Here is a 25,005-nt window from a genome sequence, read left to right as displayed (position 1 = left end):
AGAGCTGGAAGGTGGAATTAACAGGACCCCTTCCGAACGCCTGCGGGCAGCTAGCAGGTTGTCCAATCGAATAGACATGTCTATAAGTTCATCCAGGGAGAGAGTTGTGTCTCTGCAAGCTAGCTCCCGGCGGACGTCCTCCCGGAGACTATACCGGTAATGATCCATCAGGGCCCTGTCATTCCACCCAGCACCAGCAGCTAGGGTCCTAAACTCCAACGCGAAGTCCTGCGCACTCCTCATCTCCTGTCTGAGGTGGAACAGTTGCTCACCCGCCGCTTTACCTTCTGGTGGATGATCGAACACAGCTCGGAAACGGCGGGTGAACTCCAGGTAGTTGTCCCGAGCCGAATCTGGACTGTTCCAGACCGCGTCAGCCCAGTCCAGGGCCCTGCCCATTAAACAGGAGACGAGGAGGCTCACACTCTCCTCACCTGAGGGAGCCGGACGCACGGTAGCCAGGTAGAGCTCTAGCTGGAGCAAAAATCCCTGGCACCCAGCCGCTGCTCCTTCGTACTCTCTCGGGGGGGAGAGACGCAGTGCGCCAGACCCAGAGGACGATGTAGGTGGTGTAGGTGGTGTCGGCAGTGGGAGAGCTGAGATAGACGTCGGTAGACCACTCCTTTCCCATCGTTCCATCCTCTCCATCATCTGATCCATCGCCATACCAATCCGATGGAGGACAGCTGTGTGGTGATGGACGCGCTCCTCCATAGTGGGGAGAGGGGTGGTCGCTGCTCCTGCTGACTCCATTTCTTCGGTGCGGGCTTCTGTTACGAATAACTATGAGTGGTGGGTGGAATCAGGCGCAGAGAGCAGGGTTCTGTCGTTTATCAAAATGTATTCACCGGTGCAACCAAAACGATGACGCCAACACACAGGGCGTATAAGTTGCCAGTCCAAAACAACAGGACAAAATAGACCGGATAAATAAAGATACAAAAAGCAAACACACCATAAAACACAGAGTAACATTTAACAAGCCCGCACAAAATACCCAGCAGGCCTAGTGCCCTTAAATACCCTACAAACAAACCCTAAACAAAACAGGTGTACCCAATTAACCAATAACCAACACAAACGGAAAAATTATCGATGGCAGCTAATAGGCCGGTGACGACGACCGCCGAGCCCCGCCCGAACAGGAAGAGGCACCCTCTTCAGCGAGGTTCGTGACAGTTACTGGTTCATCCTCAGGTTAATCCATCTCATTGATCTATTGGGATCAGTTTTCTGGACCTAGACTAAGCCTATACTTAAAAACACTTTCAATTAATTAAGAATCTTTCTTTTTGTGTCCAGGAGTATGCTTAATCTGGATCTGGGAAACCAGTCATCGTTCCTACTGCACCAGATGGGAAGACAAAATATGAAATATAGAAATACATACACTTTTCAACAGTTTTCTGCATTCTTTTTTGTTTATGTTTATTCAAAGAAATCCAATTACACAATTGAACTAAACAGTTGAGGAGGATTCAGTTCTGAGTAACCCGGCTGTGAAGGCAAACTTTGATTGATCACCAATTACAAAATGTATGGTAATAAGTGTATGAAATAACTCCCATACTTTTCTTTTTGGCAACTGTGTGTATGTACAGTAGCTTTCTATCTTAAGGAAAAATATCTTTAATAATATACTCATGGGTTGATGGAAAAGCAATAGATAAGAGAACAAAACAACAGTTCATCCTTGTCCTGAACACATTAAAACACAGCCTCCCTTCCTTCTGGCAGCTTGCAAACAACATCCACATGGTCATAAATCCACTCGCTCTTTTTGTTTCACGCCTTTAAAAAATGTATAACTGAAATAAACTTGAACTGTGGCCATGGAAATGCTTATATCCTCTGCCAGCTCGGTGCGGCACGGCCAGTAACACTGCCGTTGCTAACTATTCGCTGCTTCGTGGCCCATAAATCACACCACCGGAAAGTCTGTACCGGAGCCCGGTGGCCAGAGGAGAGAGAAGTACGTTTTCAGACCCATTTAACACTGATAATGCCTGCCGTTTCCCACAGGCCCCTGTGGGCCGCAGCTAGGGCCAGTCATGAATCACTACCTTCCAGGCCCTCTACCTCCAAGCCAGCGTCCCTCTCTATGCACGCACGCACACACACACGCACGCACACACACACGCACGCACGCACGCACGCACCCCTCTCGCTATACTCCCCTGCTGCTGACATTGCTCAGGCAGAAGGTCAGAACCACACAGAGCCCTGGGGAGGGGTGGAGATGTGGGAGTGGGGGGGGGGGGGGCAGAGAGGGTGAACGAGGGTTGAGAGGTGAAGAAGAGGGATGATGACAGAGAGTGGTCGAGGAGGGGGTTAAAAGTTGCGGAGGGTATTTGTTTCTGTCCCTCCCTTAGCTCGTGTCTGTTATAGATCTATAATAAATGATTCTGTGCTCACTGCTGGTGAGGTACGATCTTTTAATAATCCTGTTGATGTGTGTGTGTGTGTGTTAGGTACTCTGAGTGCATTGCATTCAACCACTCAATTGGTCATGTAGCTAACACCATACAATCCGGATGTGCTGTACCTAAGCCAATAAAGTCCATCACGCAAGGCCAATAAATAGAGCAAAGGTTGCCGAAGAAGCCTAGTAATTCAAGTTCCTTCCTACAAACATAGGCTCATTTGACCTTTATCTCTGTCCCAGGTGACTCGGGTGTTTCTCTCCACAGGGTCACTGCAGCAGGGCCAGGTATTCACAGGTAGCTTGGCTTGAGACTGTGCTGTAGACAGACCGACCCAGATGGCCAGAGTGACACAAGAACAGAGTGGAGTCTAACCATAATGCCAACACTGTGACCTTGCTACAGCTATGGCAATCTTGAAGAAGGATCCTCATATTAAATCACAAATATACTCTTAGAGCCTAACGGAGGTGTATAGCTACATTTGTACTGACAACTTTATTATTTTGAAACTTTTCAAAAGCTTAATTTGGTGAGAAAAAAAACTATTCTGAGTCTCAGAAAATATTTAATGTCTGCATAAATGTACCTCCTGATTGGGTTTTCCTCTCCAGCTTCACTTTGATCAGGATTTAAATCTGACTTTAAACAGAGGTGTTGTTGAACTGCAGGGCCACACTTTACTTCTCTGGACCAATCAAATTGGTTGTCACTATCAGGCCAAATACTGGGAACCAATCAAAGAGGATGAGGCAGCATCATTTACCTAAACAACACTAGACACATCAGAAATGTCTGAAGAGACTTTTACATAATATACACTACATGACCAAAAGTATGTGGACAAGAGTTGGAAGCACAGAATGGTCTAGAATGTCAATGTATGCTGTAGCTTTAATATTTCACTTCACTGGAACTAAGGGGCCTATCCCGAACCATGAAAAACAGCCCCAGACCATTATTCCTCTTCCACAAAATGTTAGTTGGCACTATGCATGTAGGCAGGTAGCGTTCTTCTTGCATCTGCCAAACCCAGATTCATCCATCGGACTGCCAGATGGTGAAGGGTGATTCATCACTCCAGAGAAGGCTATCCACTGCTCCAGAGTCCAATGGCGGCAAGGTTACACCCCTACAGCCAACGCTTGGCATTTCGCATGGTGATCTTAGGCTTGGTGCGGCTGCTCAGCCATGGAAATCCAGACCATGAAGCTCCTGAAAAACAGTTATTGTGCTGATGATGCTTCCAGAGGCAGTTTGGAACTCGGTAGTGAGTGTTGCAACCAAGGACACTCATTGGTACGTTCTGTGAGCTTGTGTGGCCTACCACTTGCGGCTGAGCCGTTGTTTCTCCTAGACGTTTCCACTTCACAATAACAGCACTTACAGCAAACGGAATATGTGTAAATATATGTATGTACATAACAAGATTCAACAACTGAGACAAAAACTGAACATGTTCCACAGACATGTGACTAACAGAATTGGAATAATGAGTCCCTGAACAGGGGGGGGGGGGGGGGGGGTTCAAAGTCAAAAGTAATAGTCGGTATCTGGTGTGGCCACCAGCTGCATTAAGTACTGCAGTGCAATAAATAAATAGAAAATAAATGTAAAAAAATGAAAAGTACTGCACTGCATCTACACCTCATGGACTGCACCAGATTTGCCAGTTCTTGCTGTGAGATGTTACCACACTCTTCCACCAAGGCACCTACAAGTTCCCGGACATTTCTGGGGGAATGGCCCTACTTTTCACCCTCCGATCCAACAGGTCTCAGACGTGCTCAATGGTATTGAGATCCGGGCTCTTCACTGGCCATGGCAGAACACTGACATTCCTGTCTTGCAGGAAATCACGCACAGAATGAACAGTATGGCTGGTGGCATTGTCATACTGGAGGGTCATGTCAGAATGAGCCTGCAGGAAGGGTATCAACTGAGGGAGGAGGATGTCTCCCCTGTAACGCACAGCAATGAGATTGCCTGCAATGACAAAAAGCTCAGTCTGATGACGATGTGACACACCGCCCCAGACCATGATGGACCCTCCACCTCCAAATCGATCCCGCTCCAGAGTACAAGCCTCGGTGTAACGCTCATTCCTTCGACGATAAACGCGAATCCGACCATCACACATAGTGAGACAAAACCGCGACTCGTCAGTGAAGAGCTCTTTTTGCGACGATGGGCATCTTTCTTTTGGTGTTTTTCAGAGTCAATAGAAAGGTCTCTTTAGTGTCCTAAGTTTTCATAACTGTGACCTTAATTGCCTACCGTCTGTAAGCTGTTAGTGTCGTAACGACCGTTCCACAGGTGCATGTTCATTAATTGTTTATGTTCATTGAACAAGCATGGGAAACAGTGTTGAAACCCTTTACAATGAAGATCTGTGAAGTTATTTGGATTTTTACGAATTGTCTTTGAAATACAGGGTCCTGAAAAAGGGACGTTTCTTTTTTTTTGCTGAGTCCATAAAGGTGCTCAAGAGAGAGGGAGTTTCTTTCACATTTTATTATTTCTTGTTGTTGTTGCGTTCTCAAAATGGAACCTGCATTCCTCCACACACAATCCTACCTTATCCTTGTAACCTTAGTCTGCTCTAATGGCCTGCCCTCTTCAAATCAAACAACAGGTTTTCAATGGGTTTTACGTTTGAGATGGCCATTGAATAGAAAAGAGCTCTATTTTCATGTCATTTGACCAAAGCACTGGTCAGATTACATTTGACATAATAGTAATTTTGCAGACGCTCTTATCCAGAGCTGTTTAGAAAACTTAAGGCGTTTACATTTGTTGGATGACATGAAAATAGAGCTCTATAGAGGGCTATTTTGCTTCCACTGGTCCTGGGGCCTTGTTATTAAGGTCAACAGAATTATGAACTATACCCACTGACAGGATATTTTTGCCAAAAACTCATTGACTCTGTCAGGAGGCTGGAACTTGGCCAGGAGTGGATCTTCCAGCAAGACAATAACCAAACAATATCCAACATCCACAAAGAAATTGTTAATTGGCCACAAAATCAACATTTTGCAATGGCCATCACCGTCTCCAGACTTGAAACCCATTGCAAACCTGTGGTTTGAATTGAAGAGGTGCACACAATGGATATCAAGGATCTGGAAGGATTCTGTATGGAGGAATGTATCCAATCAAATGATTTTTTCCAAACTCTGGCGCGTTTACCCCCTTAGTTCGGTTTGTTTTTGACTGGTGTGAACTCTCTATCTGCACTCGGGAGCCCACTAAACAACACACTGTGGTTCTCGCAAAAAGAGTAGTCTTGGTCTGATTCCATTTGTCCTTTGGTGCAGTTTGCTGCAGGTGAGAAAGCAGTCAGAACCAAAGGCTACATCAAAAACGGCCCCCTATTCCCTGTATGGTGCACTAATTTGGACCAGGGCCCATAGGGAAGCTCATAGGGCTCTAGTCCAAATTAGAGTATTATATATAGGGAATAGGGTGCCGTTTGGAACTAAACATATTGGTCACACTCCAACCCCTATCTACGTCTTGTCAGAGGAGAGTACCTACCATAAAACCCCTCGTATAACAGACAAACCATCGCCATCGTTGGGTTCGCCTGTCTGTATATATCCACAATTGCCATTTAAACTGATGGCCACAGGCGGTGTATCTATCCAGCAGGACACTGATAAATGACAAATATCAAACCCACCCGACGACATCATAACATTTAGCTGTAGAAGATGTATTGAGAGATGGCACCCTATTCCCTATATAGCACACAACTTTTGTAGTGCACGGTAGAAGGAAATTAGGTGTCATTTGGGAAGCAAGCTGAGTCTGTCTTTGTGGCTAGATTACAGAGAGAGAGGACCTTTCAGATTCTAAACAAATGTGGGAGTCAGACTCTCATTTGTATGTCAGACAATCTAATCAGGATCATGGCTTTCTGGACTGGACCTTTCTATATGGAAACAACATAAACACATGGAATTTAAGTAATGTCTTCTAGAATTAAATATACTGACTCTTGTCAGTGGCAACACACTGGAATTTTAAAATGTAAATATTGTAAGAGGTGAATAGTTGAAATGAATGTCAAATGTACAAACATTTGCTTTACAATTGACATAATTCATTATTATCATTAATAATCCAGCATAATAGCAGAATGCACATTTTCACAAATTAAATATAGACATTTCTCCGTCTCCGTTGTGCTGAAGAAAACCTTCTGGGTGTTTTTTCACTAGATGTAACTGCGGTGAAGCAGCTATAATACGTTGCTCTGCTATATCCATTAAGTAGCCACAGCTGCCATGTTCAACTGTCAAAAATATGAGATTCTCTTCTACCAACCCCCTCCTGTGTGACTCCTACACCCTAGAAAAAAAGGGTTCCAAAAGGGTCCTTTGGCTGTCCCCATAGCAGAACCCTTTTAGTTTCCAGGTAGAACCCTTTTTCGGTTCAGGATAGAACCATTTTGGGTTCTATGCAGAACCCTCTGTGGAAAAGTTTCTACATGGAACCCAACAGAGTTCTACCTAGAACCAAAAGGGTTCTACCTGGAACCAAACGGGTTATACCTGGAACCAAAAAAGGTTCTTCAAAGGGTTTTCTTAGAATGTAGCATACTGTACAGCCAGCTAATTTGGCTCGCTCTGTTTCTGGAGTCCATCCCATATTGGCAGTGTAAAGTACCACATGGTATAGTAAGTAGCACAGATATCTGGCAAGGAAAATATAAAGATCTTCGCAAAGAAGAAGAAAACATCTATTTTTGCTAAACTGTTAAATCATCACGGTGGAATCGAATGGCTCGGGATTGGATGATGATTGGATGATGATTGCGACACAAATGGCACCTTTTTCCCAAAATAGTGCAGTACTTCTAAAAATAATACCCTATTTTCCTATTTAGCGCACAACTATTTAGAAGTAGTGCATTATATAAGGAATAGGGTAGTATTTTTGACACAAGCTAAATGGGATGATGTCCAAGGTAGTTTTGAAGTGGCTTACACAACAGGCCCACACTCACATACAATACAGTACAGGCCTAAGTGCAGCTAGCTTTTAGTCTAAAGCCCATGACAATTTCACATTGTTTCTACATTAGAGCCATACACTATGTAACAGATAGAGAGCACTTGATAGTTGACAGTGTTCAAAAATGGAAAATAATAAGATCCACTGTCAGATGGAGAAAAAAAAGTGTAAAAACATTCAACCCAAGTGACGTTGACACAAGCCAAACCACACTATATATATGTCATTTAGCGAATGCTTTTACCCAAAACCTATGAACACAATATATCGCAAAGGTAAAGTGTTTTCTTCTGATAAAGTGGAGGTAAAGTGTTAGGTGTTGATGGTCCTAGACTAGAGTATTCTAATGGGGGATGGATAGGACTCTAGATAAGTGCTCTTTTGAATAAACATCAATGTGAAATTAAGCGTTAGACAGCAGTATGCTTTTATCTGTTTCCTCTCAGATGTTAATTACACACGGTGGTCTCCCAGGAAGGACAACGCTTAGTTACTAATTTGATCTCACCCTGTAAAGAAATGCTAACCATCTTCAGTGTTGACAACAACAACGAAACTCACAGTTCTGTATTCACAGATGGTAAAGGGTTATGTTGCAATTCAACCCACTTTATGACAGATTTATTCTAAATGTCATATTCAAAGTTGATGTGTTTCATTGTACATGAAAGATTATAGACCAACCCAAGTTATCTGATCAGCTTTTACAGCTGAAGATAATTTGATCAGTTTACCATTTGCTAACCTGATGCGTTACTTGTTATGTACAGTATGTTGTAAGCTATTCACCAAAAATGCTCTCAGTCACTTTCCCACTGCACAATTTACACAGTGGGAATACCTAAAGTATGCAAAGAAGAAAATGTGTTCTATCCTCAAGCAAACCAGAAGAATAAGTATAGCCCCTGTAAGCTAAGGCATTTGGTAAATGCTTATTTTGGGGCCTGACTGTTTTTCAGAAAACCAGTCATCCTCTGATGTTTTATTAATTAATGGTGTGTGTGTGTGTGTGTGTGTGTGTGTGTGTGTGTGTGTGTGTGTGTGTGTGTGTGTGTGTGTGTGTGTGTGTGTGTGTGTGTGTGTGTGTGTGTGTGTGTGTGTGTGTGTGTGTGTGTGTGTATTTCTCTCTCACCCATTCACTCTTTCTCTCTCTCTCAATTAGGTAATTACTGCCTATTTGCAGAAAGACAGACAGGAGGGTGGGAGAATAAGAGAATAAAATGACAGAGCTGCCTAGTTAAGAGACTCCGCTGTGGCAACTTTTACAAAGTAATATGGGAGAAGGGCAGGACAATCTGAATCAACAACATGCCAATCATCCTCCTCTATGGTCTACATCCCTCTAACTGAGACAATCCTGCAGGTTGAGTAATGAAAGTATAGCAACACCTTTTGGCTCCATGATCAAAAGATATCACAACATTTTGACAATGCAAAAGTTTTTGCTGTTATAACATTTAAAATGCATAGCTACAACTACAAAGTGTAAGTGTCCCCCTTCTCCTCCTCCTCCTCCTCCTCCTCCTCCTTGTACTGACAGTGTTTCACTTCAAAGTGCAGAAATTGTCTTCTCAACAGGTGAAACGGAGCCAGAGAACGATGCAGCAAAATCCTGCTATACACAGCCAAAATTGTACCCTGAGTGCAGTGGTGGAATAAGTATCCAATTGTCATACTTGAGTAAAAGTAAAGACCCCATAATAGAAAATGACTCAAGTAAAAGTGAAAGTCACCCAGTAAAATACTACTTGAGTAAAAGTCTAAAAGTATTTGGTTTAAAATATACTTAAGTATCAAATGTAAATGTAATTGCTAAAATATACTTAAGTATCAAAAGTAAAAGTACAAATAATTCCTTATAAAGTTCCTTATACTAAGCAAACCAGACGGCACCGTTTTGTTGTAATTCTAATGTACGGATATCTACGGACTCACTCCAACACTCAGACATCATTTACAAATGAAGCATGTGTCCGCCAGAAACATTTGTGAGTCCGCCGGAAAAAATCATTCAAAATTAGTACTAAGCATTCAAAATTAGTACTTTTAGGTGTCAGAGAATATATGTGGAGCAAAAAGTACATGATTTTATTTAGGAATGTAGTAAAGTAAAAAATAAGTTGTCGCAAATATTAATAGTGAAGTAGGGTACAGATACCCCCAAAAAACGACTTAGGTAGAACTTGCACCACTGCCTGAATTCCAGTCTGCCAACCTGAGTGCCAAATTCTTGGTACTCATTGTCATGCCACAATGACAGCATTGAAGTTAAAAGCACAAACAGATCTGGGACAGGCTACCAAAAATGTGCATTCGTTCATCAAATGAAGAAAATAAACATCTCTGTTGAATTCAAAAGAAAACACAATTAGAAAACACCATCATCCTGTATAGGCCCACACTCCAAAATGTTGTATTTGTTCATCAAATGAAGAAAATACAAGTTTCTGTTGAATTGAATAGAAAACACTATTGTATGTTGTTGCGGCACAGTGATTACAATGTATTTCAAATTATTTCCACCTATTGCCTTCTGTGACAAAGAGAGCGCTTTTAATGAAGTTTAGTCTAATTAATGAAGTTTCCATAATTCAAATCAATCCACTAATACCTATTCTGACATCGCAGCCATCACAGACAGAAAACACAGTGGCAGACCACCACATACACAACGACACAGTTGTAGAATTACTAGATACGGTGCCAATTGCCTTGATAACACAGTGGGGAAATCATAGCCTTTAGAGTTGAGTCCCGAATGGCACCCTAGTCCCTACATAGTGCACTACTTTTGATCAGGGCAAAGTAGTGTGCTATATAGTTCGTAGGGTACTATTTTGCACTCAGTTAGGTCTGTGGCTGATAGGATCTTCTCCTTGCCCTGTGACGAGACAAAAACATTGCCAACCATACCCTGTATGCTGGTCGAACAATGGGCCGGTGTAATTGAAATCCCAGAGCCACTCTGTTGCTGTTCAATTGTTGGGAAATGAAAGCAAAGAGAGAACCTGGACTTTTCTGCAGATAGGTCAATCAGCAGACGGACAATACATTGACAACCAAGTGACACACTACATGTTCCTGTCCCTTCTTGGGGACAGACAAAGAGAACCCTACAGCTTGGGCACTGTTGTTATTGTGGTTTATGCAGATCATTTAATTCATCCATCCATCCCCAGTCCACACCACACAGTGCCTGCTTCCAAAATGGCACTCTCTTCTCTTTATAGTGCACTACTTTTGACTAGGGCCCATAGTGCTCAGGTCAAAAGTAGTGCCCTTTCTAGGGAATAGGTTGCCATTTGGAATGCACCCAGTGTAAATGTTTCTTTCCAGTTCAGCCATTGGGTGAACAGGTTTCTGCACCTCAACGGAGGCGACCGGTCGGCTCCTGATCCCCGGGATCGTCCATGTGGTTGGCGTCCTGCGGCAGGAGCCGAACGCCCCGGGGAAGGGGTACTGTCACGTATGCTCTATCTCCAGCGCTCTAGGTCGCCATGTTCCCGTGCCCCAGCTGGCGACAGGTTACAGCGCATCAGCCAGGGTGACTGGTCCTCTCCTGATCCCCGGGATCGTCTCTTTGGTTGGCATCCTGCGGCAGGAGCCGAAACACACCAGGGAGAGGGTACCATCACGTATGCTCTCTCCGGCCCTCTAGGTTGCCATGCTCCCGCGTCTCAGCCGGACTGACAGGTTTTCCGTGCCTCAGCAGAGGTGACCGGTCTGCTCCTGATCCCCGGAATCGTCATTTTGGTTGGCATCGTGCGGGGAGGGGGTACTGACACATTTGCTCCCTCTCCGACCTCTAGACCACCAGGCTGCTTGTTATTGCGCACACCTGTCACCATCGTTACGCGTACTTGCGCATCATCAGACTCACCTGGACTCCATCACCTCCTTGATTACCTTCCCTATATATGTCACTCCCTTTAGTTCCTTCCCCAGGCGTCATTGTTTCTGTTTCAGTTTCATGTCTGGGTGCTGTTAGTAGTGTTTCTTGTTTTGTATTATGTTCCGTTTTATTTATTATAACACTCACTCCCTGAACTTGCTTCCCGACTCTCAGCGCACATCATTACACAAGTAGCCTAGCGGTTAGAAGGGCCAGTAACCCAAAGGTCACTAATTCGAAATACCTGAGCCGACAAGGTGAAATATCTGATGTGCCCTTGAGCAAGGCACTTAACCCTAATTTGCTCCAGAGGTGCCGTACTACTATGGCTGATAGGTGCAGTGAAATGTGTTTTACATTATCAGGTGTAAGAATGACATTATAACATATTTGAAAGATGTAACATGCACCCGACTGAAATATCATTTCACTTGTAAAGCGTGGTATGTATGTACTGCATATATGAAACATATGCTGACTATCGCTTTTAAATGTCAAAGCAAATCAGTTGCTTTCTGTTGAGGTTCAAAGCGAAAACATTCACACTCAGTGAATATCAACATGACTAGAAAACTCATGCAGACTGTGAACCATTGAGGCATCAGGCAAATGTACAACTAGTTTTGCCATGGGATGTATACTAAACTGGGGCAGCAGGGTAGCCTAGTGGTTAGAGCAAGTTCAAATCCCTGAGCTGACAAGGTACGTTCTGCCCCTGAACAGGCAGTTTAACCCACTGTTCCTAAGCCGTCATTGAAAATTAGAATTTGTTCTTAACTGTCTGGCCTAGTTAAATAAACGTACAAAAAAACTAGTAATCAAAAAGTATGCTTAAAGTATAGTTGGTGACTAATGATCATGAGCAATTGAAAATGAAGGGTCATTTACTAAGAGCTAACAATTTACTGAAGTGCTCCCGAATATGCCACACAGATAATAATTTTTAAAACAATATACATACTTTACAGTATTTAGATTTCAATTCTAGTTTCTTTTGAATGCAGGTGTACTTTGAAATGACGGAGAACTGGGATTACTGAAGAGCAATGTGGGAAGAGACAAAGCCACTGAAATTAGATCTTAAATACTCAGTAAATGATATAGTAAATGCCAAAATGCAGGAATTACTAGAAATTCTAATAGTTACTCTGTAAAAATGTGCATTATTGTTGCCACAAACATTACATGACCAAAAGTATGTGGACAACAGCTCGTCAAACATCTAATTCCAAAATCATGGGCATTAATATGGAGCTGGTCCCCCTTTTGCTGCTATAACATCCTTCACTCTTCTGGGAAGGCTTTCCACTAGATGTTGGAACATTGCCACAGGGACTTGCTTCCATTCAGTCACAAGAGCATTAGTGAGGTCAGACACTGATGTTGGGCGATTAGGCCTGGCTCACAGTCAGCGTTTCAATTCATCCCAAAGGTGTTCGATGGGATTGAGGTCAGGACTCTGTGCAGGCCAGTCAAGTTCTTCCACAATGATCTCGACAAACCATTTCTGTATGGACCTCACTTTGTGCACAGGGGAATTGTCATGCTGAAACAGGAAAGGGACTTCCTCAAACTGTTGCCACAAAGTTGGCAGCACAGAATAATCTAGAATGTCATTGTATGCTGTAGATTTAAGTTTTCCCCTCACTGGATCTAAGGAGCCTGTACCAGCATTGGGGCAGATAGCATTTTCCTGGCATCCGCCAAACCCAGATTAGTCCGTTGGACTGCCAGATGGTGAAGCGTGATTCATCACTCCAAAGAATGTGGTTCCACTGCTCCAGAGTCCAATGGCAGCGAGCTTTACACCACTCCAGCCGATGCTTTGGATTGCGCATGGTGATCTTAGGCTTGTGTGCGGCTGCTCGGCCATGGAAACCCATTTCATGAAGCTCCTGATGAACAGTTATTGTGCTGACGTTGCTTCCCGAGGCAGTTTGGAACTTGGTAGTGAGTGTTGCAACCGAGAACAACAACTTTTACGCGCTATGTGCTTCAGTCCTCGGCAGTCCCATTATGTGAGCTTTTTTGGCCTACCACTTCATGGCTGAGCCATTGTCGCTCCTAGACGTTTCCACTTCACAATAACAGCACTTAGAGTTGACCAGGGCAGCTCTAGCAGGGCAGAAATGTGACAAAATGACTTGTTGGAAAGGAGGCATCCTATGACGGTGCCACGTTGAAAGGGACTGAGCTCTTCTGTAAGGCCATTCTACTGCCAATGTTTGACTATGGAGATTGCATGGCTGTGTGCTCAATTTTATACACGTCAGCAACGATTGTGGCTGAAATATACCCGAATCCACTAATTTGTATAAACAGTATAGTGTATCATGATCATAGGTGTTATAATAATGTGACAATAATACCATTCTTAAAGGTCCAATTTGATCATTTAACAATTAAGTAACTTACTGTGATTGTTTTCAATTAAAATGGTCAGAAAGAAAGAAACATTTATTCTTAGCAAAGAGCAATCTCTCTTTGCTAGGACTGTCTGGGAGTGGTCTGAGTGGAGAGGGGAAAACTGAAAACTAGTTGTTATTGGTAGAGAGGTTTGGAACTCTCTTTCTTATTGGTCTATTAACTAAAACCCCATCCCACCAAAGCAGGATAAAATGTCACGCGGTCTTTTCAAACAGCTCTTAGACTAAAGGGCATTATCATAATTTAAAAAAAAAATGGTATGTGGTAATATTAGATGAAATAAATGCTAAATGTATGCTTCAAGTCGAACCAATACTACCTATTGTAACGGTTCTGCACAAAGCAGCAGCCAGGCAAGTCACGCAGACAACAGCGAGGACGAGTTGGATTTGAAGGGAGGAAAATGAATGCATCAAACCCAATAGACGATGTTGGATCTTCCTCCTCAAATCTAACTCCTCTCCCTGGACAGACTACATAGACACTTGCTATATGTGAGCACTGCTGTGTGGAGCACTGGTTGATTTTCAAATGACAAAATAAATAAATAATAATAATTATCAAGGCTAGAGCATTCATAGTCCTACATATGGAGCGATTTCAGTGCCAACAGAAATTGTACTTGAATTACATCATTTGTCATTTGTATATGTCGTTCTTCCCCTGAACAAGGCAGTTAACCCACTGTTCCTAGGCCGTCATTGTAAAGTCATTGTAAATGAGAATTTGTTCTTAACTGACTTGCCTAGTTAAATAGAGGTTAAATGAAATAAAAAATAACATTTTGTATATTGAATTTGAATGTATATATTTTTGAGATTTTTTTATGCACAAATGTAATCATTGAACTCATAAATTGACCTTATAATTCATGATTTGAATCTGAATATATTGAATATTGCATTCAATTTGAACATTTAATTTAAATTTTAATTGAAGATTCAAATGTAATGTTTATATATTCAGTTGCAATATGGTAGATATTGTGTTTATCAAGGTTACAAACTATAATTTCAAGTTCATCAACGTTTCATATATTTAACTTCTCAGATGCATTCAGATTCTGTTTTCAAAATGAGTTCTATACGTTCAGATTCAAAACCAGACACAACATCCTGGTACTTTGCCAGCCAGCAAAAATAGAGGAGAACAGATAGAATGAAATGCTTACTGTGGTAAACAGAAGCTTCTGGCAGTTTCTGAACCCAATATTTGTATGAATTTGGCTCTAGCGTTCAAACCATTTTGGCTATAATCTATTAAGATCCTATTCCTGGTGGGGTAAGTGTGTGTGTCTGGGCTGTGTGTACGTTGATTATGCAAACAATTTGGAATTTTCAACACATGAATGTTTCCAATAAAAACAAGAAGTGATACAGTCAATCTCTGAGACTGGCATGCATAGTATTGATATTAGCCCTCTGATTAAAGTGAAGAGAAAAACGTGCCTCTCTGTTCTGGACCAGCTGTAGTTTTTCTAGGTCCTTCTTTGCAGCGCCTGACCATATGACTGGGCAATAATCAAGATGAGATAAAACTAGAGCTTAAAGAACATGCTTTGTGGAGTGTGGTCTCAAAACAGAAGAACATCTCTTTATCATGGACAGACCTCTCCCCATCTTCAGAACTATTGAATCAATATGTTGTTGACCATGACAGTTTACAATCCAAGGTAACACCAAGTAATTTAGTCTCCTCAACTTAGTCAACAGGCACACCATTCATTATCAATCAAATTCATTCAAATGTATTCTGAAGTCCTTTTTACATCAGCCGATGTCACAAAGTGCTATACAGAAATCCAGCCTAAAACCACAAACAGCAAGCAATGCAGATGTAGAATCAGTATTTATCAGATCATTATCAATCATTATCAGAGTCACCTGAGGTCTAGAATGTAGGGTATGATTTGTACCAAATACAATATTCTTAGTGTGTTAGTTTAAAGTTTCTGGAAAGGGAAGATATTCTAATGTTAACATGTGACTGACTGAGTAAAAACTGAGTTAGCCTGTTGAGCTAAATCATAGGCAATGGTCCTGTGACTTGGATGGGTCTCTTCAAGGAACAGTGGTAATTTTAGCATGTAAATCTTGAGATCACGGAACCAATTATCTTGAGATCACGGCCAGTAGATGGTCAACTTGATTTATGATGATGATTGCTAGCTAAGATTGTGAAAGTATGAGTATGAGTCAGTCCAATCAAAGCTACTGTACATACACTACCGGTCAACAGTTTTAGAACAACTACTCATTCTAGAATAATAGTGAAGACATCAAAACTATGAAATAACACATATTGAATCATGTAGTAACCAAAAAAGTGTTTGTTACGTCTGTTGTTGGAATGAGACCAAGGTGCAGGGTGGATAGCGTGCATCTTTCTTTATTTTGATGAACACCCCAAAAACAACAAAAGAACCACGAACGTAAAGTTCTGCAGGCTATACAATAACTAACAAAATCAAGATCCCACAACTGAAGTTGGGAAATGGCTGCCTAAGTATGATCCCCAATCAGAGACACCGATAAACAGCTGCCTCTGACTGGGAACCATACTAGGCCAACAAAGAAATAGAAACACAGATTTGCCCACCCAAGTCACACCCTGACCTAACCAAATACAGATTAACAAAGTCTCGCTAAGGTCAGGGCGTGACAGTGTTAAACAAATCAATGATGACAGCTTTGCACACTCTTGGCATTCTCTCAACCAGCTTCATGAGGTAGTCACCAGGAATGCATTTCAATTAACAGGTCTGCCTTCTTAAAAGTTAATTTGTGGAATGTCTTTCCTTCGTAATGCGTTTGAGCCAATCAGTTGTGTTGTGACAAGTTAGGCGGGATATACAGAAGATAGCCATATTTGGTAAAAGACCAAGTCCATATTGGCAAGAACAGCTCAAATAAGCAAAGAGAAACGAAAGTCCATCATTACTTTAAGACATGAAGGTCAGTCAATACAGAAATGTTCAAGAACTTTGAAAGTTTCTTCAAGTTCAGTAGCAGAAACCATCAAGAACTATGATGAAACTGCCTCTCATGAGGACTGCCACAGGAAAGGAAAACTCAGAGGTACCTCTGCTGCAGAGGACAAGTTCATTGGAGTTACCAGCCTCAGAAATTGCAGCCCAAATAAATGCATCACAGAGTTCAAGTAACAGACACATCTCAACATCAACTGCTCAGAGGATACTATGTGAATCAGGCCTTCATGGTCGAATTGCTGCAAAGAAACCACTACTAAAGGACATCAATAAGAAGAAGAGACTTGCTTGGGCCAAGAAACACGAGCAATGGACATTAAATCGCTGGAAATTTGTCCTTTGGACTGGAGTCCAAATTGGAGATTTTTGGGTCCAATCACCATGTCTTTGTGATACGATGTGTGGGTGAACGGAAGTTAATTTCCCACCATAAAGCATGGAGGAGGAGGTGTTATGGTGTGGGGTGCTTTTCTGGTCAAATCAAATCAAATTTTAATTGTGATTTTTTTGGAATTCAAAGCAGAGTTAACCAGCATGGCTACCACAGCATTCTGCATCGATACACCATCCAATTTGGTTTGGGCTTAGTGGGACTATCATTTGTTTTTCAACAGGACAATGACCCAAAACACACCTCCAGGCTGTGTAAGATCTATTTTACCAAGAAGGAGAGTGATGGAGTGCTGCATCAGATGACCTGGCCTCCACAATCCCCCGACCTCAACCAAATTGAGTTGGTTTGGGATGAGTCGGACCGCAGAGTGAAGGAAAAGCAGCCAACAAGTGCTCAGCACATGTGGGAACTCCTTCAAGAGTGTTGGAAAAGCATTCCAGGTGAAACTGGTTGAGAGAATGACAAGAGTGTGCAAAGCTGTCATCAAGGTAAAGGGTGGCTGCTTGAAGAATCTCAAATATAAAATATATTTTGATTTGTTTAACAATTGTTTCGTTTTTTTGACAAGCCTGTGACACAGCGTTGAGATTGCCTGCAATGACAACAAGCTCAGTCTGATGATGCTGTGACACACCGCCCCAGACCATGACGGACCCTCCACCTCCAAATCGATCCCGCTCCCGAGTACAGGCCTCGGTGTAACGCTCATTCTTTCGATGATAAACGTGAATCCAACCATCACCAGTGGTGAGACAAAACCGCAAAGAGCATTTTTTGCGAGTCCCATCTGGTCCAGCGGCGTTGGATTTGTGCCCATAGGCGAAATTGTTGCCGGTGATGTCTGGTGAGGACCTGCCTTACAACAGGCCTACAAGCCCTCAGTCCAGCCTCTCTCAGCCTGTTGCGGACAGTCTGAGCACTGATGGAAGGATTGTGCATTCCTGATGTTGCCATCCTGTACCTGTCCCGCAGGTGTGATGTTCGGATGTACCGTTCCTGTGCAGGTGTTGTTACACGTGGTCTGCCACTGCGAGGACGATCAGCAGTCCATCCTGTCTCAGGCGTCTCACAGTACGCTCATTGAAATGTATTGCCCTGGCCACATCTGCAGTCATCATTCCTCCTTGCAACATGCCTAAGGCACGTTCACACAGATGAGCAGGGACCCTGGGCTTCTTTCTTTAGGTGTTTTTCAGAGTCAGTAGAAAGGCCTCTTTACTGTCCTAAGTTTTCATAACTGTGACCTTAATTGGCTACCGTCTGTAAGCTGTTAGTTTCTTAATGACCATTCCACAGGTGCATGTTCATTAATTGTTTATTGGTTATTGAACAAGCATGGGAAACAGTGTTTAAACCCTTTACAATTAAGATCTGTGACGTTATTTGTATTTTTACGAATTATCTTTGAAAGACAGGGTCCTGAAAAAGGGACGTTTCTTTTTTTGCTGAGTTTATAGAGTGTGCATGTTCAATATGGCATGCATAGATAGATCGTCGATGTTCTGTGGAGATCTTCACAATCGCCTTAATATTCTAATATTCTGCACAGAATCTCGAATGGCATTGATCTCTTGCACCATGTACTTTTATTGTAATCTCAACTGCAGTCCAGGTCATTTGGTTCTGCTATTATATGAAGAAGAGTGATAACACATTATTCTGTTGCTTAAATAATACAAATATCTGACATTGTATTCCCATTTAAACTTTGCTGTGCTTTAAAATAGTTGAACGCGCAGTGATAGACATTTGGGCGACAACTGAACCGTATATCAGACATTGTTTTTCATTGGAATTTGGTTGTGCTTTGAGATGGTTGAACGCATAGGTGATAACACATTGGAAATTCAACAAAATGTTTGCTGTTTTTTTTTCAAATACTAGCCAATTATCCACATTGAAATGACGTAGTGTGCCCAGAGGGTTTTATTCTACACAAATGACAGTGGGAAAGAAATGCCTAGCCAGGCAAATAAATTCCAACCTTGATGGCATAATTTAGGGGCTCTGAAAGTAATGCATAATGTGGATTGATGAGAAATAACTGAAATAACTGAAAATAAATTATTTATCCCAATAGACCCATACATCGTCATATTCACATGTTCCATATAATGTGACAAATAAAAGCCACGATAGCCTGTTTCCCTATTTGCAAACAACCAGAAATAGATCAGTGCAAAACGGTGAGTTCCATCACAAACACCAGTTTGCACAGACCACTAAGACTGCGTTTAGACAGGGAAGCCCAATTCTGATCTTTTTTTCACAGATCTGAAAAAGATTAGGAGTGAAAAGATCTGATGCATTTGGTCAAAAGACCAAATAGCGGACAAAAAAACTGAATTGGGCTGCCTGTCTAAACGCAGCCTGATTTGCTTCTTGTGGACGGCAGATATGTGGGTTTGAATAATGGCCTTCAAGTAGCCTATGTATTAGACAGGTGTAGGATCTTAATTTGAGCTAGTTTGCTACAGCAGGATAAAAATCCTGCAGCAATAGCAAATGTGAATTATTATGTGGATTATAATGAACATTTTTGTAGGGGTTGATACATTTTTGTACCGTAAATGTCAACGTGGAAATTACAAACTTCTTGAAGCCTTTTTAAAACTCAAATACACTACACATTTTTTTTCCTGCATTGCAGGAAAGTTCGCTTGCATCAGGGTGATCAAAATAAGATCCTACACCAGTATTTTAACAAATAGTCTACTAAGATTTTACAATTATGTTAATTAGTATCTTATTGGTAGCCTATCCAATAGCAAATTCGATACATGTCAAGTATTGTGCAAACAACTAGGCTGTTATAAAACGGAATAGTTCAAATAATTTACATGCCAATGTGTTGTGACAAAGGATACAATGTTTCGTTAATTGACCCCTCTCCACCCTGTAATTCACCCAACCTGTTTGTCTCTATGTAACAGGTTCAACGGGTGAACAGAGCAGAGCATAGAGCTGCTTGACAGGTGCTCCTGCCTGCTATTTGCCCGTGAGGCGTGTACACAGCCGTATTGATCTCGAACAAGCTCTGAATCGATTGACATTTGGATGTATTCTGTCATGAAGTAGCCAGAAAAACAATATCCCTCTCATACTCAGCACACAACTTTTCAAGATGACGAAATTATTCTTACCAATAGCCAGGCTATATTCCAAATCAGTGGTCATCATTATCAGTGGGCTAAAATGCGGCCACTCCTGAACAATACATGTGATTCAAATGTCAGTCAAACAAACACCACAATCATGAATTGTCAATAGTATATTAAATGCAAAAACTCACTCTCTCTAGGTCCCCTGGTCATTGGCATTTCTGTCTTCGAAAATAGCAACCACTTGGTTCTCTCGATCCACTTCAGAAAGAATACAATTCCTTTCCTTCTCAGTCCCGATGTCCACCTCTACTCTCCTCCGGGCGTGCGTCCTCCGTAATAGGCTACACAAGGAGGAATTTAAAGTATAATCCTTGAGATGTATAGGACCTGATGGACAGTTCTGCTGAATTAGACCATATATTTTCCAAGTAGAGAAGCAATGTGTCCGAATGTCTCCTCTCCTCTCAGTAGCTCAACCGCTGTTTATCGCACAGTGAAATGCGCTCTTTCTCGCTCTCCTCTGTAGCGCTCAAGAATGCACAATAATCCCTTCTCTGCTCTCACACAAATTGTTCGCAGCATTCTCGGGCTTTGTCGGATATGGTCGATGATTTACGGAATGATGAGGATTTAAAACAATACATATATATATATATGGTTTTCTAGTTATGGTTTCATTTTTCCTTTTCAGTTCGTCTCCATATTAAAAGTAAATAGCCTGATAACTGTGATGATGATTTTCATTTGAAATATTGAGGGTTCAGGCATTAGGCAATAGAGAACATGTAGCGTATAATTTATTATTTGTATTATATTTTTTCAGAGTATGCCTAATATCACTTTCATTAGGCTTTGGAGTTATCATCCAGGGTTGAAAATCAGGGTGGAGTTGTTGGGTGTAACTAAGGTAGGCAATGTGACGAATGTAGGCTAGCAGTAAGGAGGCAGACAAGGATAGAAGGCTACACTGTAAAGGGGCTACCATGAATTTGACAGTACATTAGCTTACAGGCAGCTTGGTGGCAAGTAAAATTCTGTAGTTCATATTACAGTACAATTACTGTAATATAAATATGGTATCAAAGCAAGTACTGTGTAATGACACACAGTATGATACCATGAAATGTATTGTATTATACTGTAAAAACATATATACTGTAACAAAAAAAAAGTAAATGCTACCTTAATCGGAATGAATGAATGAAAGGATGAAGGAAGGGGAGGGGTTTGTATTTCACAGTATTTTACTGTAATTACAAAGAAATGGTGCAAACTGGTTAGCTGCTAGGTAGAATGTTTAGAAACATTACAGCATGTTTTATATCCCTTGTGCTTTTAAAGGCCTTAATAACTTCTTATGGCTGCAGGGGCAGTATTGAGTAGCTTGGATGAAAGGTGCCCAGAGGTGCCCAGAGTAAACGGCCTGCTCCTCAGTCCCAGTTGCTAATATATGCATGCTATTATTAGTATTGGATAGAAACCACTCTGAAGTTTCTAAAACTGTTTGAATGATGTCTGTGAGTATAACAGAACTCATATGGCAGGCAAAAAACTGAGAAGAAATCCAAACAGTGAGAAATCTGAGGTTGGTCGTTTATTCAACCCAGCCCCTATTGAATTCAGAGTGGGATATGGATGAAGTTGCACTTCCTAGGGCTTCCACTAGATGTCAACCGTCTTTAGAAACTTGAATGAGGCTTCTACTGTGTTGTGGGCCTGAATGGAAGCTGAATGAGCCAGGTGTCTGGCAGAGAGCCAAGGGCTGGTCACGCGCAATTCACATGATAGCGACCTGCGTTCCATGGCTTCTCTACACACAAAGGAATTCTCCGGTTGGAACTTTATTGAAGATTTATGATAACAACACCCTAAAGATTTATTCTATACTTAGTTTGACAAGTTTCTTCGACCTGTAATATAACTTGGACCTGCACGAGCGTTTGGATTTGTGTACAAAACGCGCTAACAAAAGTAGCTACTTTTACATAAATAATGGACATTATCGAACAAATCAAGCATTTATTGTGGAACTAGGATTCCTGGGAGTGCATTCTGATGAAGATCATCAAAGGTAAGGTAACATTTATAATGTCATTTCTGATTTCTGTTGACTCCAACATGGCGGATAATTTTATTTATTTTCTGAGTGCCGTCTCAGATTATTGCATGGTTTGCTTTTTCCGTAAAGTTTTTTTGAAATATGACACAGCGGTTGCCTTAAGGAGAGGTATATCTATATCTATAGAGGTATATCTATAATTCCATGTGGAAACTTATATTTTCATTTCTTATTTTTTCATTTCTATTTTCACTTCATTTCTGTTGAATTGATGTGGCTATGCAAAATCACTGGATGTTTTTGGAACTAGTGAACATAACTCGCCAATGTAAACTCAGATTTTTTTATATAAATATGAACTTTATCAAACAAAACATACATGTATTGTGTAACATGAAGTCCTATGAGTGTCATCTGATGAAGAACATCAAAGGTTAGTGATTCATTTTATCTCTATTTGTGCTTTTTGTGACTCCTCTCTTTGGCTGGAAAAATGTCTGGGTTATTCTGTGAGTTGGTGGTCACTTAACATAATTGTTTGTGGTGCTTTCGCTCTAAAGCCTATTTGAAATCAGACACTGTGGTGGGATTAACAACAAGATTACCTTTAAAAATACATGTATGTTTGAGGAATTCTAATTATGAGATTTCTGTTGTTTTGAATTTGGTGCCCTGCACTTTCACTTGTCATACCATCCCGTTAACGGGATGCCAGCCCTAAGAAGGGATCCGCCCCTTATTTTAAAATGTCACCTAAAAAATCATACCCAAATCTAACTGCCTGTAGCTGTCACGCCTTGGTCTTAGTATTTTGTGTTCTTTCTTTAATTATTTGTTCAGGCCAGGGTGTGACATGGGTTTGTGTGTTGTGTTTCGTATTGGGGTTTGTAGTATTTGGGATCGCGGCTGATTAGGGGTGTTGTATAGGCTTGGCTGCCTGAGGCGGTTCTCAATCAGCAGTCAGGTGCTTCTCGTTGCCTCTGATTGGGAACCGTATTTAGGTAGCCTGAGTTCGCTTTGTATTTCGTGGGTGATTGTTCCTGTCTCTGTGTAGTTTCACCAGATAGGCTGTATTTAGGTTTCACGTTCCGTTTGTTGTTTTTTTGTATTTATTTAGTTATTTCATGTATCGTCACTTTCATTCATTAAAGAACATGAGTAACCACCACGCTGCATTTCGGTCCGACTCTCTTTTGACAAACGAAGAACGCCGTTACAGAATCACCCACCACACACGGACCGAGCAGCGTGGTAACAGGCAGCGACAGCAGGAGCAGCGAAAGGAGGACGTTATGGACAGCAATGGCATGGAGTATACGACGTGGGAAGAAATCGACAGGTGGGCGGCCGACCCAGAGAGAGTGCAGGAGCCCGCATGGGATTCGCTTGAGCAGTGCGAAGAAGGCTATAGGCGAATGGAGTTGAAAAGGAAAACACGGTGGCGCAGAGCGAAACCCGAAAGTCACCCCAAAAAATGTATTGGGGGGGGGGCTCAGGGAGAGAGTGGCAGAGTCAGGAGTCAGACCTGAGCCAACTCTCCCTGTTAATCATGAGGAGCAGCGATATAAGGACTTCTGGTCTTGGGAGATGATATTAGACGGAAGAGGACCCTGGGCTCAGCCTGGTGAATATCGCCGCCCCAAGGAGGAAGCAGAGGCAGCAGGAGATAGGAGCCGGCGATACGAGGGAACACGGTTGGCAAGGAAGCCCGAGAAGCAACCCCAAAAAATTATTGGGGGGGGGGCTTACAGGAAGTATGGCTATGCCAGGTAGGAGACCTGCGCAAACTCCCTGTGCTTTCCGGTGGGCTAAAGAGACCGGGCAGGCACCGTGTTATGCTAGTGAGCGCACGGTGTCTCCAGTGCGGGTGCATAGCCCGGTACGGTTTATACCAGCCCTTCGTATTTGCCGGGCTAGAGTGGGCATCGAGCCAGGTAAGCTTGGGCAGGCTCGGTGCTCAAGAGCTCCAGTGCGCCTGCACGGTCCGGTCTATCCAGAGCCACCTCCACACACCAGTCCTCCGGTAGCAGCTCCCCGCACCAGGCTTCCTGTGCGTGTCCTCGCTCCAGTATCACCAGTGCCCGCACCACGCATCAGGCCTACAGTGCGCCTCGCCTCTCCTGCTCTGTCAGAGTCTCCCGCCTGTTCAGCACAGCCAGAGCCTTCCTTCCCTCCTGCGCTGCCGGAGCCTGCCTGTTTGAAGCAGCCTGAGCTGTCAGTCTGCAAGGAGCTGCCAGTCTGCAGGGAGCTGTCAGTCTGCAAGGAGCTGTCAGTCTGCAAGGAGCTGTCAGTCTGCAAGGAGCTGCCAGTCTGCAAGGAGCTGTCAGCCTGCATGGAGCAGTTAGAGCTGTCAGTCAGCATGAAGCAGCCAGAGCTGTCAGTCTGCAGGGAGCTGCCAGTCTGCAAGGAGCTGTCAGTCTGCAAGGAGCTGCCAGTCTGCAAGGAGCTGCCAGTCTGCAAGGAGCTGTCAGCCTGCATGGAGCAGTCAGAGCTGTCAGTCTGCAAGGAGCTGCCAGTCTGCAGGGAGCTGTCAGTCTGCATGGAGCAGTCAGAGCTGTCAGTCTGCATAGAGCAGCTAGATCCGCCAGTCAGCCATGATCTTCTAGATCTGCCAGTCAACCAGATTCTTCCAGATCAGCCTGTCAACCAGAATCTTCCAGATCTGCTAGTCAACCAGAATCTTCCAGATCTGCTA

General features: G+C 42.6%; 1 protein-coding gene across 11 annotated transcripts in view; it reads right to left on the bottom strand.

Moving 5' to 3' along the window:
• The window catches only part of LOC109898078 (receptor-type tyrosine-protein phosphatase F-like), a 405,249-nt gene extending 384,467 nt beyond the window's left edge, over positions 1-20,782 (bottom strand). For all 11 annotated transcript variants that reach the window (XM_031833586.1, XM_031833587.1, XM_031833590.1 and 8 more), the window contains exon 1: positions 20,440-20,782. The gene's annotated coding sequence lies outside the window, so the exon portion shown is untranslated. The remainder of the gene's footprint in view (positions 1-20,439) is intronic.
• Positions 20,783-25,005: the final 4,223 nt, after the last annotated feature.

The sequence above is a fragment of the Oncorhynchus kisutch genome, linkage group LG10 (genome assembly GCF_002021735.2).
Source record: "Oncorhynchus kisutch isolate 150728-3 linkage group LG10, Okis_V2, whole genome shotgun sequence".
In the NCBI taxonomy this organism is placed as follows: Eukaryota; Metazoa; Chordata; class Actinopteri; order Salmoniformes; family Salmonidae; genus Oncorhynchus; species Oncorhynchus kisutch.
The sequence above is the reverse complement of the archived record's forward strand: the minus strand, read 5'-3'. Positions and strand labels throughout refer to the sequence as shown.